Raw genomic sequence first — 15,909 nt, 5'->3', positions numbered from 1 at the left:
TGCAATGCATAGTGTGAAATGAATGACAAAACACACCAAAATCTCTGGAGAATTCCCCCGTGTGGCTATATCATTGAGAAGGTTCAATATGTGTCGCAAATTTGGAAGTAATGAATAAAGTGGGTATCAGCTCATCCTACATATACTATCAGCCATAACATTAAAGCCACCTGCTTAATGTTGTGTAGGTCCTTCTTGTGCCATTAAAACAGCTCTGATCATAGAGGCATCAAATTGTGTGGCTACTTGCTGCCAGATTGGGCATTGTTTTGACTGGAGCATGTAAACCCAGCCTTAACGCCCATACACATTTAGTGTATGGTTGGCCAAACCCGTTGAGAACCATGGGTCCAGCCAGCAGTCTAATTTGTGAGTGGAGCTCCCAAATAATATTTTTGCCCAGTCGTTTTGTTCTCCCTGGAGATAAGCCACCACCAGAGAGGTGTCTGGCAGTAGGATTCCCCGTTGAGTTGACAGAACATGACTGTGTATGGGGAAATCAGGAGAGATAGCCGTCGGCCAAACAACTGACAGCTATTGAATATGTATAGCCTCCTTTAAAGGGTTTGTCTCACTTCAGCAAGAGGCATTTATCATGTAGAGAAAGTTAATACAGGGCACTTACTAATTGTGATTGTCCATATTGCCTCCTTTGCTAGCTGGATTGATTTTTCCATCACATTATACACTGCTTGTTTCCATGGTTACGACCACCCTGCAATCCATCAGTGGTGGCCGTGCTTGCACAATATAGGAAAAAGCGCTGGCCTCTCTGGTGGCCGGGACCGTGGGAGCACACATAGGCTAGTGTTTTTTCCTATAGTTTGCAAGCACGGCCACCCCGATGGATTTCAGGGTGGTCATAACCATGGAAACAAGCAATGCATAATGTGATGGAAAAATGAATCCATTTATCAAAGGAGGCATTATGGATAATAACAATGGATAATTGGTGTATACCTCTTTAGGTGTTTCCTTTGCACTACATTATACAGTACTGCACAACCTTGCTTTCTGTCCTGGGATGCGGAGCAAGACGGATCCGGCATGACCCCCAATGCAAGTCAATGGGGACAGATCAGTTTTCTCTGCCACAATCTGCCACAATAGAAAACGGATCCGTCCTCCATTGACTTTAATGATCAGTGACTGACAGCTATCTCTGTATACACACTCACACAGAGAATGCTATCAATTACTGATAACACCTTCCCTGTGTACAACTGAAAGCAGAGGGATTGGTTTATAAATCAAAAAATCATATATAATTCAATGAAGTACTCCAAAGCTAAATTGAATTATATACGATCTCATAATGATGTGATGTCTTGCATATAGGGTGAGGAGGCAAAACAGGTACTGCTGCAGGTATCAAATTCAAGATCATCACATGATATAGATGTTGTTACTTCTCTGCATGTGATAGCTTAACCCTTAGGCCCCTTTCACACGGGCGAGTTTTCCGCGCGGGTGCAATGCGCGAGTTGAACACATTGCACCCGCATGGAATCCTGACCCATTAATTTCTATGGGGCTGTGCACATGAGCTGTGATTTTCACGCATCACTTGTGCGTTGCGTGAAAATCGCAGCAAGCTCTACTTTGTGTGTTTTCCACGCAACGCAGGCCCCATAGAAGTGAATGGGGCTGCGTGAAAATCGTAAGCATGCGCAAGCAAGTGCGGATGCGGTGCGATTTTTACACATGGTTGCTAGGTGACGATCGGGCTGGGGACCCAATCTGTATTATTTTCCCTTATAACATGGTTATAAGGGTAAATAATAGCATTCTGAATACAGAATGCAAAGTAAAATAGTAATGGAGGGGTTAAAAATAAAAAAAAAATTAACTCACCGAGTCCACTTGATCGCGTAGTTGCGGATCTCTGTCTTCTTCTGTAATGTTGAGCTGCCGGCTAAGGACCTGTGGTGACGTCACATCACATTGTCCAATCACATGGTCCCTCACCATGGTGATGAACCATGTGATTGGACCATGTGATGAGCAGTGACGTCATCAAAGGTCCTATTCCTGTGCACAGCAAAGAAGACAGAAGAGATGCCGGCTGCGCGATCAAGTGGATTAAGGTGAGTTAAATTATTATTATTTTTTTTTTTTAACCTCTCCAGCGCTATTGTACTATGCATTCTGTATTAAGAATGCTATTATTTTCTCTTATAACTATGTTATAAGGGAAAATAATACAATCTACAGAACACCTAACCCAAACCCGAACTTCTGTGAAGAAGTTCGGGTTTGGGTACCAAACATGCCGATTTTTCTCACGCGCGTGCAAAACGTATTACAATGTTTTGCAATTGCACATTTTCCCGCAATGCATCCGCATCTTATCCGGGCAAAAAACATGACGCCCGTGTGAAAGAGGCCTTAGACGTATGAGGATAAATAGTGGTAACATAAGGCTGAGTTCACATCAGCGTTCAGCCTTTCCGTTCTCCTGCTCTGTTATAGGAGCAGGAGAATGGAAAGGACAGATTCGGCACATAACTGAACCGAACGGAGCCAACGGACCCCAAAGGAAGATTTTTGAAGCAGAGACAAAAGTCCTGCACGTACAACTTTTGTCTTTGCTCCAAAATCATCTTCTGAGCGGAAACCTAACTGACCCCATTATTGTCTATGGGGTCCATAGGCTCCATTTGGCTCAGTTATGTGCCAAATCCGTTCCTTCCGTTCTCCTGCTCCTATAACAGAGCAGGAGAACAGAAAGGCTGAACACTGATGTGAACTCTGCCTAAGATAGCTCCGAGATATACTTACATATTACTCTCTATATCTCAATAAACAAATAGATGGCATAAAAGATGTTAAAGGGGTTATCTGGTAATTATTATTAAAGACTTATCAGCAGGTTAGGTCATGAATATCAGATCTATGGGGATCTGACACCCAGGACCCCCACTGATTAGCTGTTAGAAGAGTTTGGGTGCTTAATAAGTACCGCTGGCTCTTCCTAAGCCAAGTGATGTCACTGTACATTGGTCCCCTAGCCTAGTTACTAGAGTTGAGCGAACACCTGGATGTTCGGGTTCGAGAAGTTCGGCCGAACATCCCGGAAATGTTCGGGTTCGGGATCCGAACCCGATCCGAACTTCGTCCCGAACCCGAACCCCATTGAAGTCAATGGGGACCCGAACTTTTCGGCACTAAAAAGGCTGTAAAACAGCCCAGGAAAGAGCTAGAGGGCTGCAAAAGGCAGCAACATGTAGGTAAATCCCCTGCAAACAAATGTGGATAGGGAAATGAATTAAAATAAAAATTAAATAAATAAAAATTAACCAAAATCAATTGGAGAGAGGTTCCATAGCAGAGAATCTAGCTTCCCGTCACCCACCACTGGAACAGTCCATTCTCAGATATTTAGGCCCCGGCACCCAGGCAGAGGAGAGAGGTCCCGTAACAGAGAATCTGTCTTCATGTCAGCAGAGAATTAGTCTGCATGTCATAGCAGAGAATGAGGCTTCACGTCAGCCACCACTGCAACAGTCCATTGGCATATATTTAGGCCCAGCACCCAGGCAGAGGAGGGAGGTCCCGTAACAGAGAATCTGTCTTCATGTCAGCAGAGAATTAGTCTGCATGTCATAGCAGAGAATGAGGCTTCACGTCAGCCACCACTGCAACAGTCCATTGGCATATATTTAGGCCCAGCACACACACAGGCAGAGGAGAGAGGTCCCGTAACAGACAATCTGGCTTCATGTCAGCAGAGAATTAGTCTGCATGTCATAGCAGAGAATGAGGCTTCACGTCAGCCACCACTGCAACAGTCCATTGGCATATATTTAGGCCCAGCACACACACAGGCAGAGGAGAGAGGTCCCGTAACAGAGAATCTGTCTTCATGTCAGCAGAGAATTAGTCTGCATGTCATAGCAGAGAATCAGGCTTCACGTCAGCCACCACTGCAACAGTCCATTGGCATATATTTAGGCCCAGCACACACACAGGCAGAGGAGAGAGGTCCCGTAACAGAGAATCTGTCTTCATGTCAGCAGAGAATCAGTCTTCATATCATAGCAGAGAATCAGGCTTCACGTCACCCACCACTGTAAGAGTCAATTTTCATAAATTTAGGCCCAGAACCCAGGCAGAGGAGAAAGGTCCCGTAACAGACAATCTGGCTTCATGTCAGCAGAGAATCAGTCTTCATATCATAGCAGAGAATCAGGCTTCACGTCACCCACCACTGTAAGAGTCAATTTTCATAAATTTAGGCCCAGAACCCAGGCAGAGGAGAAAGGTCCCGTAACAGACAATCTGGCTTCATGTCAGCAGAGAATCAGTCTTCATATCATAGCAGAGAATCAGGCTTCACGTCACCCACCACTGTAAGAGTCAATTTTCATAAATTTAGGCCCAGAACCCAGGCAGAGGAGAAAGGTCCCGTAACAGACAATCTGGCTTCATGTCAGCAGAGAATCAGTCTTCATATCATAGCAGAGAATCAGGCTTCACGTCACCCACCACTGTAAGAGTCAATTTTCATAAATTTAGGCCCAGAACCCAGGCAGAGGAGAAAGGTCCCGTAACAGACAATCTGGCTTCATGTCAGCAGAGAATCAGTCTTCATATCATAGCAGAGAATCAGGCTTCACGTCACCCACCACTGTAAGAGTCAATTTTCATAAATTTAGGCCCAGAACCCAGGCAGAGGAGAAAGGTCCCGTAACAGACAATCTGGCTTCATGTCAGCAGAGAATTAGTCTGCATGTCATAGCAGAGAATGAGGCTTCACGTCACCCACCACTGCAACAGTCCATTGGCATATATTCAGGCCCAGCACCCAGGCAGAGGAGAGAGGTCCCGTAACAGAGGATCTGGCTTCATGTCAGCAGAGAATCAGTCTGCATGTCATAGCAGAGAATCAGGCTTCACGTCAGCCACCACTGCAACAGTCCATTGTCATAAATTTAGGCCCAGCACCCAGGCAGAGGAGAGAGGTCCCGTAACAGAGGATCTGGCTTCATGTCAGCAGAGAATCAGTCTGCATGTCATAGCAGAGAATCAGGCTTCACGTCAGCCACCACTGCAACAGTCCATTGTCATAAATTTAGGCCCAGCACCCAGGCAGAGGAGAGAGGTCCCGTAACAGACAATCTGGCTTCATGTCAGCAGAGAATTAGTCTGCATGTCATAGCAGAGAATCAGGCTTCATGTCAGCCACCACTGCAACAGTCCATTGGCATATATTTAGGCCTAGCACACAGGCAGAGGAGAGGTTCATTCAACTTTGGGTAGCATCGCAATATAATGGTAAAATGAAAATAAAAATAGGATTGAATGAGGAAGTGCCCTGGAGTCCAATAATATATGGTTATGGGGAGGTAGTTAATGTCTAATCTGGACAAGGGACGGACAGGTCCTGTGGGATCCATGCCTGGTTCATTTTTATGAACGTCAGCTTGTCCACATTGGCTGTAGACAGGCGGCTGCGTTTGTCTGTAATGACGCCCCCTGCCGTGCTGAATACACGTTCAGACAAAACGCTGGCTGCCGGGCAGGCCAGCACCTCCAAGGCATAAAAGGCTAGCTCTGGCCACGTGGACAATTTAGAGACCCAGAAGTTGAATGGGGCCGAACCATCAGTCAGTACGTGGAGGGGTGTGCACACGTACTGTTCCACCATGTTAGTGAAATGTTGCCTCCTGCTAACACGTTGCGTATCAGGTGGTGGTGCAGTTAGCTGTGGCGTGTTGACAAAAGTTTTCCACATCTCTGCCATGCTAACCCTGCCCTCAGAGGAGCTGGCCGTGACACAGCTGCCTTGGCGACCTCTTGCTCCTCCTCTGCCTTGGCCTTGGGCTTCCACTTGTTCCCCTGTGACATTTGGGAATGCTCTCAGTAGCGCGTCTACCAACGTGCGCTTGTACTCGCGCATCTTCCTATCACGCTCCAGTGCAGGAAGTAAGGTGGGCACATTGTCTTTGTAGCGTGGATCCAGCAGGGTGGCAACCCAGTAGTCCGCACAGGTTAAAATGTGGGCAACTCTGCTGTCGTTGCGCAGGCACTGCAGCATGTAGTCGCTCATGTGTGCCAGGCTGCCCAGGGGTAAGGACAAGCTGTCCTCTGTGGGAGGCGTATCGTCATCGTCCTGCCTTTCCCCCCAGCCACGCACCAGTGATGGACCCGAGCTGCGTTGGGTGCCACCCCGCTGTGACCATGCTTCATCCTCATCCTCCTCCACCTCCTCCTCATCCTCGTCCTCCTCGTCCTCCAGTAGTGGGCCCTGGCTGGCCACATTTGTACCTGGCCTCTGCTGTTGCAAAAAACCTCCCTCTGAGTCACTTCGAAGAGACTGGCCTGAAAGTGCTAAAAATGACCCCTCTTCCTCATCCTCCTCCTCCTCCTCCTGGGCCACCTCCTGTTCCATCATCGCCCTAAGTGTTTTCTCAAGGAGACATAGAAGTGGTATTGTAACGCTGATAACGGTGTCATCGCCACTGGCCATGTTGGTGGAGTACTCGAAACAGCGCAACAGGGCACACAGGTCTCGCATGGAGGCCCAGTCATTGGTGGTGAAGTGGTGCTGTTCTGTAGTGCGACTGACCCGTGCGTGCTGCAGCTGAAACTCCACTATGGCCTGCTGCTGCTCGCACAGTCTGTCCAGCATGTGCAAGGTGGAGTTCCACCTGGTGGGCACGTCGCATATGAGGCGGTGAGCGGGAAGGCCGAAGTTACGCTGTAGCGCAGACAGGCGAGCAGCGGCAGGATGTGAACGCCGGAAGCGCGAACAGACGGCCCGCACTTTATGCAGCAGCTCTGACATGTCGGGGTAGTTGTGAATGAACTTCTGCACCACCAAATTCAGCACATGCGCCAAGCAAGGGATGTGCGTCAAATTGGCTAGTCCCAGAGCTGCAACGAGATTTCGCCCATTATCACACACCACCAGGCCGGGCTTGAGGCTCACCGGCAGCAACCACTCGTCGGTCTGTTGTTCTATACCCCGCCACAACTCCTGTGCGGTGTGGGGCCTGTCCCCCAAACATATGAGTTTCAGAATGGCCTGCTGACGTTTACCCCGGGCTGTGCTGAAGTTGGTGGTGAAGGTGTGTGGCTGACTGGATGAGCAGGTGGAAGAAGAGGAGGAGGAAGCCGAGAAGGAGGAGGTGGCAACAGGAGGCAAAGAATGTTGCCCTGCGATCCTTGGCGGCGGAAGGACGTGCGCCAAACAGCTCTCCGCCTGGGGCCCAGCTGCCACTACATTTACCCAGTGTGCAGTTAGGGAGATATAGCGTCCCTGGCCGTGCTTACTGGTCCACGTATCTGTGGTTAGGTGGACCTTGCCACAGATGGCGTTGCGCAGTGCACACTTGATTTTATCGGATACTTGGTTGTGCAGGGAAGGCACGGCTCTCTTGGAGAAGTAGTGCCGGCTGGGAACAACATACTGTGGGACAGCAAGCGACATGAGCTGTTTGAAGCTGTCTGTGTCCACCAGCCTAAATGACAGCATTTCATAGGCCAGTAGTTTAGAAATGCTGGCATTCAGGGCCAGGGATCGAGGGTGGCTAGGTGGGAATTTACGCTTTCTATCAAATGTTTGTGAGATGGAGAGCTGAACGCTGGCGTGTGACATGGTTGAGACGCTTGGTGACGGAGGTGGTGGTGGTGGTGTTGGTGGTACATCCCCTGTTTGCTGGGCGGCAGGTGCCAACGTTCCTCCAGAGGCGGAGGAAGAGGCCGAGGCGGCAGCAGCAGAATAGGCCGAGGCGGCAGCAGCAGAAGAGGTAGCAGGGGGAGCCTGAGTGACTTCCTTGGTTTTAAGGTGTTTACTCCACTGCAGTTCATGCTTTGCATGCAGGTGCCTGGTCATGCAGGTTGTGCTCAGGTTCAGAACGTTAATGCCTCGCTTCAGGCTCTGATGGCACAGCGTGCAAACCACTCGGGTCTTGTCGTCAGCACATTGTTTGAAGAAGTGCCATGCCAGGGAACTCCTTGAAGCTGCCTTTGGGGTGCTCGGTCCCAGATGGCGGCGGTCAGTAGCAGGCGGAGTCTCTTGGCGGCGGGTGTTCTGCTTTTGCCCACTGCTCCCTCTTTTGCTACGCTGTTGGCTCGGTCTCACCACTGCCTCTTCCTCCGAACTGTGAAAGTCAGTGGCACGACCTTCATTCCATGTGGGGTCTAGGACCTCATCGTCCCCTGCATCGTCTTCCACCCAGTCTTGATCCCTGACCTCCTGTTCAGTCTGCACACTGCAGAAAGACGCAGCAGTTGGCACCTGTGTTTCGTCATCATCAGAGACATGCTGAGGTGGTATTCCCATGTCCTCATCATCAGGAAACATAAGTGGTTGTGCGTCAGTGCATTCTATGTCTTTCACCGCTGGGGAAGGGCTAGGTGGATGCCCTTGGGAAACCCTGCCAGCGGAGTCTTCAAACAGCATAAGAGACTGCTGCATAACTTGAGGCTGAGACAGTTTCCCTGGTATGCATGGGGGTGATGTGACAGACTGATGGGGTTGGTTTTCAGGCGCCATCTGTGCGCTTTCTGCAGAAGACTGGGTGGGAGATAATGTGAACGTGCTGGATCCACTGTCGGCCACCCAATTGACTAATGCCTGTACCTGCTCAGGCCTTACCATCCTTAGAACGGCATTGGGCCCCACCATATATCGCTGTAAATTCTGGCGGCTACTGGGACCTGAGGTAGTTGGTACACTAGGACGTGTGGATGTGGCAGAACGGCCACGTCCTCTCCCAGCACCAGAGGGTCCACTAACACCACCACGACCATGTCCACGTCCGCGTCCCTTACTAGATGTTTTTCTCATTGTTATGGTTCACCACAACAACAAATATATTATTTGGCCCAATGTATTGTATTCAAATTCAGCGGGATATAAATTTGAGGCCTAGTATTTAGGCGCTGGGTGACCGGTATGGATTTAGTGACAGAATTAGACTTGGAAATGCACAGAAGCGTGTGTGTGAAGTTATTCTGAATGACCCTATGTGCACCTTCAATATTATATACCCTTTTAGGGATAGATTTCAAATAGCTCTGATATAGCAGAAACCACTAAATTATGAAATTGCTAAATTGGGAATTGTACTTCAACCCAGAACAAAAAATGTGCTTTGACGGACACTAAATATCTTGCCCAGCAACAACAGTACAGCGGTGGGTAACGAGAGATTTAGAGGGATTTAAATTTGAGGCCTAGTATTTAGGCGCTGGGTGACAGGTATGGGTTTAGTGACAGAATTAGACTTGGAAATACACAGTAGCGGGTGTGTGTGAAGTTATTCTGAATGACCCAATGTGCACCTTCAATATTATATACCCTTTTAGGGATAGATTTCAAATAGCTCTGATATAGCAGAAACCACTAAATTATGAAATTGCTAAATTGGGAATTGTACTTCAACCCAGAACAAAAAATGTGCTTTGACGGACACTAAATATCTTGCCCAGCAACAACAGTACAGCGGTGGGTAACGAGAGATTTAGAGGGATTTAAATTTGAGGCCTAGTATTTAGGCGCTGGGTCACCGGTATGGATTTAGTGACAGAATTAGACTTGGAAATGCACAGAAGCGTGTGTGTGAAGTTATTCTGAATGACCCTATGTGCACCTTCAATATTATATACCCTTTTAGGGATAGATTTCAAATAGCTCTGATATAGCAGAAACCACTAAATTATGAAATTGCTAAATTGGGAATTGTACTTCAACCCAGAACAAAAAATGTGCTTTGACGGACACTAAATATCTTGCCCAGCAACAACAGTACAGCGGTGGGTAACGAGAGATTTAGAGGGATTTAAATTTGAGGCCTAGTATTTAGGCGCTGGGTCACCGGTATGGATTTAGTGACAGAATTAGACTTGGAAATGCACAGAAGCGTGTGTGTGAAGTTATTCTGAATGACCCTATGTGCACCTTCAATATTATATACCCTTTTAGGGATAGATTTCAAATAGCTCTGATATAGCAGAAACCACTAAATTATGAAATTGCTAAATTGGGAATTGTACTTCAACCCAGAACAAAAAATGTGCTTTGACGGACACTAAATATCTTGCCCAGCAACAACAGTACAGCGGTGGGTAACGAGAGATTTAGAGGGATTTAAATTTGAGGCCTAGTATTTAGGCGCTGGGTCACCGGTATGGATTTAGTGACAGAATTAGACTTGGAAATGCACAGAAGCGTGTGTGTGAAGTTATTCTGAATGACCCTATGTGCACCTTCAATATTATATACCCTTTTAGGGATAGATTTCAAATAGCTCTGATATAGCAGAAACCACTAAATTATGAAATTGCTAAATTGGGAATTGTACTTCAACCCAGAACAAAAAATGTGCTTTGACGGACACTAAATATCTTGCCCAGCAACAACAGTACAGCGGTGGGTAACGAGAGATTTAGAGGGATTTAAATTTGAGGCCTAGTATTTAGGCGCTGGGTCACCGGTATGGATTTAGTGACAGAATTAGACTTGGAAATGCACAGAAGCGTGTGTGTGAAGTTATTCTGAATGACCCTATGTGCACCTTCAATATTATATACCCTTTTAGGGATAGATTTCAAATAGCTCTGATATAGCAGAAACCACTAAATTATGAAATTGCTAAATTGGGAATTGTACTTCAACCCAGAACAAAAAATGTGCTTTGACGGACACTAAATATCTTGCCCAGCAACAACAGTACAGCGGTGGGTAACGAGAGATTTAGAGGGATTTAAATTTGAGGCCTAGTATTTAGGCGCTGGGTCACCGGTATGGATTTAGTGACAGAATTAGACTTGGAAATGCACAGAAGCGTGTGTGTGAAGTTATTCTGAATGACCCTATGTGCACCTTCAATATTATATACCCTTTTAGGGATAGATTTCAAATAGCTCTGATATAGCAGAAACCACTAAATTATGAAATTGCTAAATTGGGAATTGTACTTCAACCCAGAACAAAAAATGTGCTTTGACGGACACTAAATATCTTGCCCAGCAACAACAGTACAGCGGTGGGTAACGAGAGATTTAGAGGGATTTAAATTTGAGGCCTAGTATTTAGGCGCTGGGTCACCGGTATGGATTTAGTGACAGAATTAGACTTGGAAATGCACAGAAGCATGTGTGTGAAGTTATTCTGAATGACCCTATGTGCACCTTCAATATTATATACCCTTTTAGGGATAGATTTCAAATAGCTCTGATATAGCAGAAACCACTAAATTATGAAATTGCTAAATTGGGAATTGTACTTCAACCCAGAACAAAAAATGTGCTTTGACGGACACTAAATATCTTGCCCAGCAACAACAGTACAGCGGTGGGTAACGAGAGATTTAGAGGGATTTAAATTTGAGGCCTAGTATTTAGGCGCTGGGTCACCGGTATGGATTTAGTGACAGAATTAGACTTGGAAATGCACAGAAGCGTGTGTGTGAAGTTATTCTGAATGACCCTATGTGCACCTTCAATATTATATACCCTTTTAGGGATAGATTTCAAATAGCTCTGATATAGCAGAAACCACTAAATTATGAAATTGCTAAATTGGGAATTGTACTTCAACCCAGAACAAAAAATGTGCTTTGACGGACACTAAATATCTTGCCCAGCAACAACAGTACAGCGGTGGGTAACGAGAGATTTAGAGGGATTTAAATTTGAGGCCTAGTATTTAGGCGCTGGGTGACAGGTATGGGTTTAGTGACAGAATTAGACTTGGAAATACACAGTAGCGGGTGTGTGTGAAGTTATTCTGAATGACCCAATGTGCACCTTCAATATTATATACCCTTTTTGGGATAGATTTCAAATAGCTCTGATATAGCAGGAACCACTAAATTATGAAATTGCTAAATTGGGAATTGTATTTCAACCCAGAACAAGAAATGTGCTTGAACGGACACTAAATAACTCGCCCAGCTACAGCACTAGGGACAGATTTAGCTGGATATAAATTTGAGGCCTAGTATTTAGGCGCTGGGTGACCGGTATGGATTTAGTGACAGAATTAGACTGGGATATGGCCAAAAAATAAACAGACTATTGCTGGTTAAATGCACTTGGTGTGACAGCTTCACCCTGATGTAGGCTTTAGCCAAAAAACAACCACACCATTGAGGGTTAAATGCACTTGGTGACAGGCGCAGCTTGCCCCTGATTTTGTATATGGCCAAAAAATGAACAGACTATTGCTGGTTAAATGCACTTGGTGTGACAGCTTCACCCTGATGTAGGCTTTAGCCAAAAAACAACCACACCATTGAGGGTTAAATGCACTTGGTGACAGGCGCAGCTTGCCCCTGATTTTGTATATGGCCAAAAAATGAACAGACTATTGCTGGTTAAATGCACTTGGTGTCACAGCTTCACCCTGATGTAGGCTTTAGCCAAAAAACAACCACACCATTGAGGGTTAAATGCACTTGGTGACAGGCGCAGCTTGCCCCTGATTTTGTATATGGCCAAAAAATGAACAGACTATTGCTGGATAAATGCACTTGGTGTGACAGCTTCACCCTGATGTAGGCTTTAGCCAAAAAACAACCACACCATTGAGGGTTAAATGCACTTGGTCGCAGCTTGTGCTGGCGCACCACAAGACACAAAATGGCCGCCGATCACCCCAGAAAAATGAGACTGACAAACGGTCTGTGCAGCCTAAAAACAGTGAGCAATTGAGGATCAGCAGCTCAATGATCCACAGCTGCAGATCGATCAGTTAATCAAGTCCTTTGGAGGAGTTAATCTGCCTAATCTCGCCCTACTGTCGCAGCCGCAACCTCTCCCTACGCTAATCAGAGCAGAGTGACGGGCGGCGCTATGTGACTCCAGCTTAAATAGAGGCTGGGTCACATGGTGCTCTGGCCAATCACAGCCATGCCAATAGTAGGCATGGCTGTGATGGCCTCTTGGGGCAAGTAGTATGACGCTTGTTGATTGGCTGCTTTGCAGCCTTTCAAAAAGCGCCAAGAAAGCGTCACAAAAGCGCGAAGAAAGCGACGAACACCGAACCCGAACCCGGACTTTTACGAAAATGTCCGGGTTCGGGTCCGTGTCACGGACACCCCAAAATTCGGTACGAACCCGAACTATACAGTTCGAGTTCGCTCATCCCTACTAGTTACCACTCAGCCCCATTGAGGTGAATGGGCTGAGCTGCAATACCAAGCACAGCCACTGTACATAGGTCAGCGGATTGGCAGGGGTGCCGGGACCTAGACCCCTGCCTATCTGATCATGATGACCTATCCTGAGGATAGGTTGTTATTTACCGGATAAGGGTACTTTCACGCTTGTGGCAGAGGATTCCGGCAGGCAGTTCGGGTGACGGAACTGCCTGCCGGATCCGTCAAAACGCATGCAAACTGATGGCATTTGTCATACGGATCAGATCAGGATCCATATGACAAATGCATTGAAATGCCGGATCCGTTTCTCCGGTGTCATCCAGAAAAACGCATCCGGCATTAATTTTTTTCACATTTTTTACGTCTGAGCATGCGCAGGCCGCAATGCCGGATCAGTTTTGCCAGAACCCTCGGCCGGATCTGGCATTAATGCATGTCAATGGGAAAAAATGCTGGATCCGACATTCCGGCAAGTTTTCTGGAATTTTGGACAAAGATAAAACCGCAGCATGCTGCAGTATTATCTCCGTCCTGAAAAGTCAAAAAGACTGAACTGAAGACATCCTGAACTAAATGCTCTCCATTCAGAATGCATTAGTATAAAACTGATCAGTTCTTTTCCGATATTGAGCCCCTAGGACGGAACTCAATGACGGAAAAGAAAAACGCTAGTGTGAAAGTACCCTAACCCCTTTAAGGGACGCAGGCCACTGCGTATCCGATGTATTTGGGGCCAGATGATGTATAAGCTATAGGCTAAATAACATTGTCAATTTTCAGAGGGGTAAAACTTAAGATATTTAAACCTAAATTTTCACACACCAATCTGAGTTTATCCACATGTATGGCATCCATTCCATTCCAATGGTTGTTGAATTCCATCAGAGGCATATCTCATTCTACTTATTGAGATACTGATTACGTGATCACCTAAACTAAATCTTATTTAGCGAGCAATAGCATAAAAAACACTCCTGTGGTCATCATTCTCTTGTTTTAGAACTAGCTGGATGGCCAAAGCAGGACTAGTAGTACCTGAAAAGTAAGTGTAATAAAAAAAAATAATAATAACTACAGACCATGCCAAAAGAGTGGAAAAGAAAAGTTTGAGTGAGAAGAAGGGTTCAATTCTAGCTTTACTGGCAGAGGGATAAAGTGAGCATCAGGTTGTTTCCAACCTTAAAGGGATTCTGTCACCAGTTTTAACCCCCTCCAGATAAAAATATGGTTATGTTCAGGGAGCTTTACTGATTCCTAATGTGGTCTTATAAATGTAATCTGTAGGGTCATTTTGCCTAAAAAACGCTATTACTAACCTGTCATTCATAAAAATAAGGTGCCCAAGGGGATGTAAATGGATCCAAGCTGCCGCCCGCACCTGCCGCCGTTCGTGCCCAGCTCCGCTTTTCCTGACCTCAGCACCGCCTCATAATCCTGTGTGACGCCTCCGGCTCTCCCTCCCTCCTCCTCCTTCTGCTCTAACATCTCGCGCGTGCGCACAGGCCTCTGCCTGATGCGCACTTCTCCGTTCGGCTTCATAGAGCGAGTGTGCAGGTCATCGGGAGGTTGAGCGAAGTGCCGGTGCATGCGCACATCGCTCCATGAAGCCGAACGGAGAAGTCCGCACGGGCGCATCAGGCAGAGGCCTTATTTTTATGAATGACAGGTTAGTAATAGCGTTTTTTTAGGCAAAATGACCCTACAGATTACATTTATAAGACCACATTAGGAATCAAGTGTAATCTGTAGGGTCATTTTGCCTAAAAAACGCTATTACTAACCTGTCATTCATAAAAATAAGGTGCCCAAGGTGCTATTTTTTATACTAGACATGAGATGAAATCCTAATGTGCTTAGCAAATAAGCCATTTTTCAGTGAGGTGTAAGATTGGTCAGTGCTGCAGCCTTACAGCATAGTGCATGGTCCTTCAGATTATACGAGCTCCCTCTATTTACACTAGTCATGCACTATTAACATGTATACGACATCTTTCTGCAGTGCAGATGGTAGGTGCTAATACATTTCTAAGCTGAATCCCCTAAAATGTGTAAATCTGGGTACCTAGCTGACAAAATCTCTCTAACTAATGCACTTGTATCCATGTACAGTATATCATAAGAATATTTTCCCAGTACATGTTTCCAGTGAGATGTGTCACTCATACTTATTATTTATATTTAAAATATACCATATGAAGGATGCAACAAATATATTACTTAATCTTAGCCATAACTGGTTCAGTTATGTACTCACATGGGGGTCACTGATTTATGGCTTAAGTTACTTTCTATAAATATTAAAAATTGCATTCTTCCACTTAAGCCAGGTTTAGAGGTATCCACCACCACTATATTATTTAGAATCCTATCTCCACTGCCCCCCCAAAAACATTCCCTTAAATTATCATTTAGACTCATTTAAGCCTTGCTACATTGATAGCTTACCTGGATCACACAACATCTAAAAATGTTTCCATATGTTTGCAGTATTCATGGTTTTCTTATCGTTTAGCAGAATTTACTCTTATAATTGCAGTGCAGGCAGTAGGTGTCATTAAAAGTCTAATCAAGAGGACCAAAAGTTATATAGAAAGTGTAAATCTGGGTTCCTAGCTTGCTATCTAATGAACTTCTATGCATGTATATCATAAGAAAATCTTCTTGGTACATGCTTCCAGTGGGGTGCCTCACAGGGGTGCCTATTTTTTTACAGTACAAATCAATTTCTGAAGTTATTATGCGAAGTCTTGTGAGACTTCGCCAAGTAATAACTTTGGCTCATCGGAGCCAATAC

The sequence above is a fragment of the Bufo gargarizans genome, chromosome 6 (genome assembly GCF_014858855.1).
Source record: "Bufo gargarizans isolate SCDJY-AF-19 chromosome 6, ASM1485885v1, whole genome shotgun sequence".
NCBI lineage: Eukaryota > Metazoa > Chordata > Amphibia > Anura > Bufonidae > Bufo > Bufo gargarizans.
The sequence above is the reverse complement of the archived record's forward strand: the minus strand, read 5'-3'. Positions refer to the sequence as shown.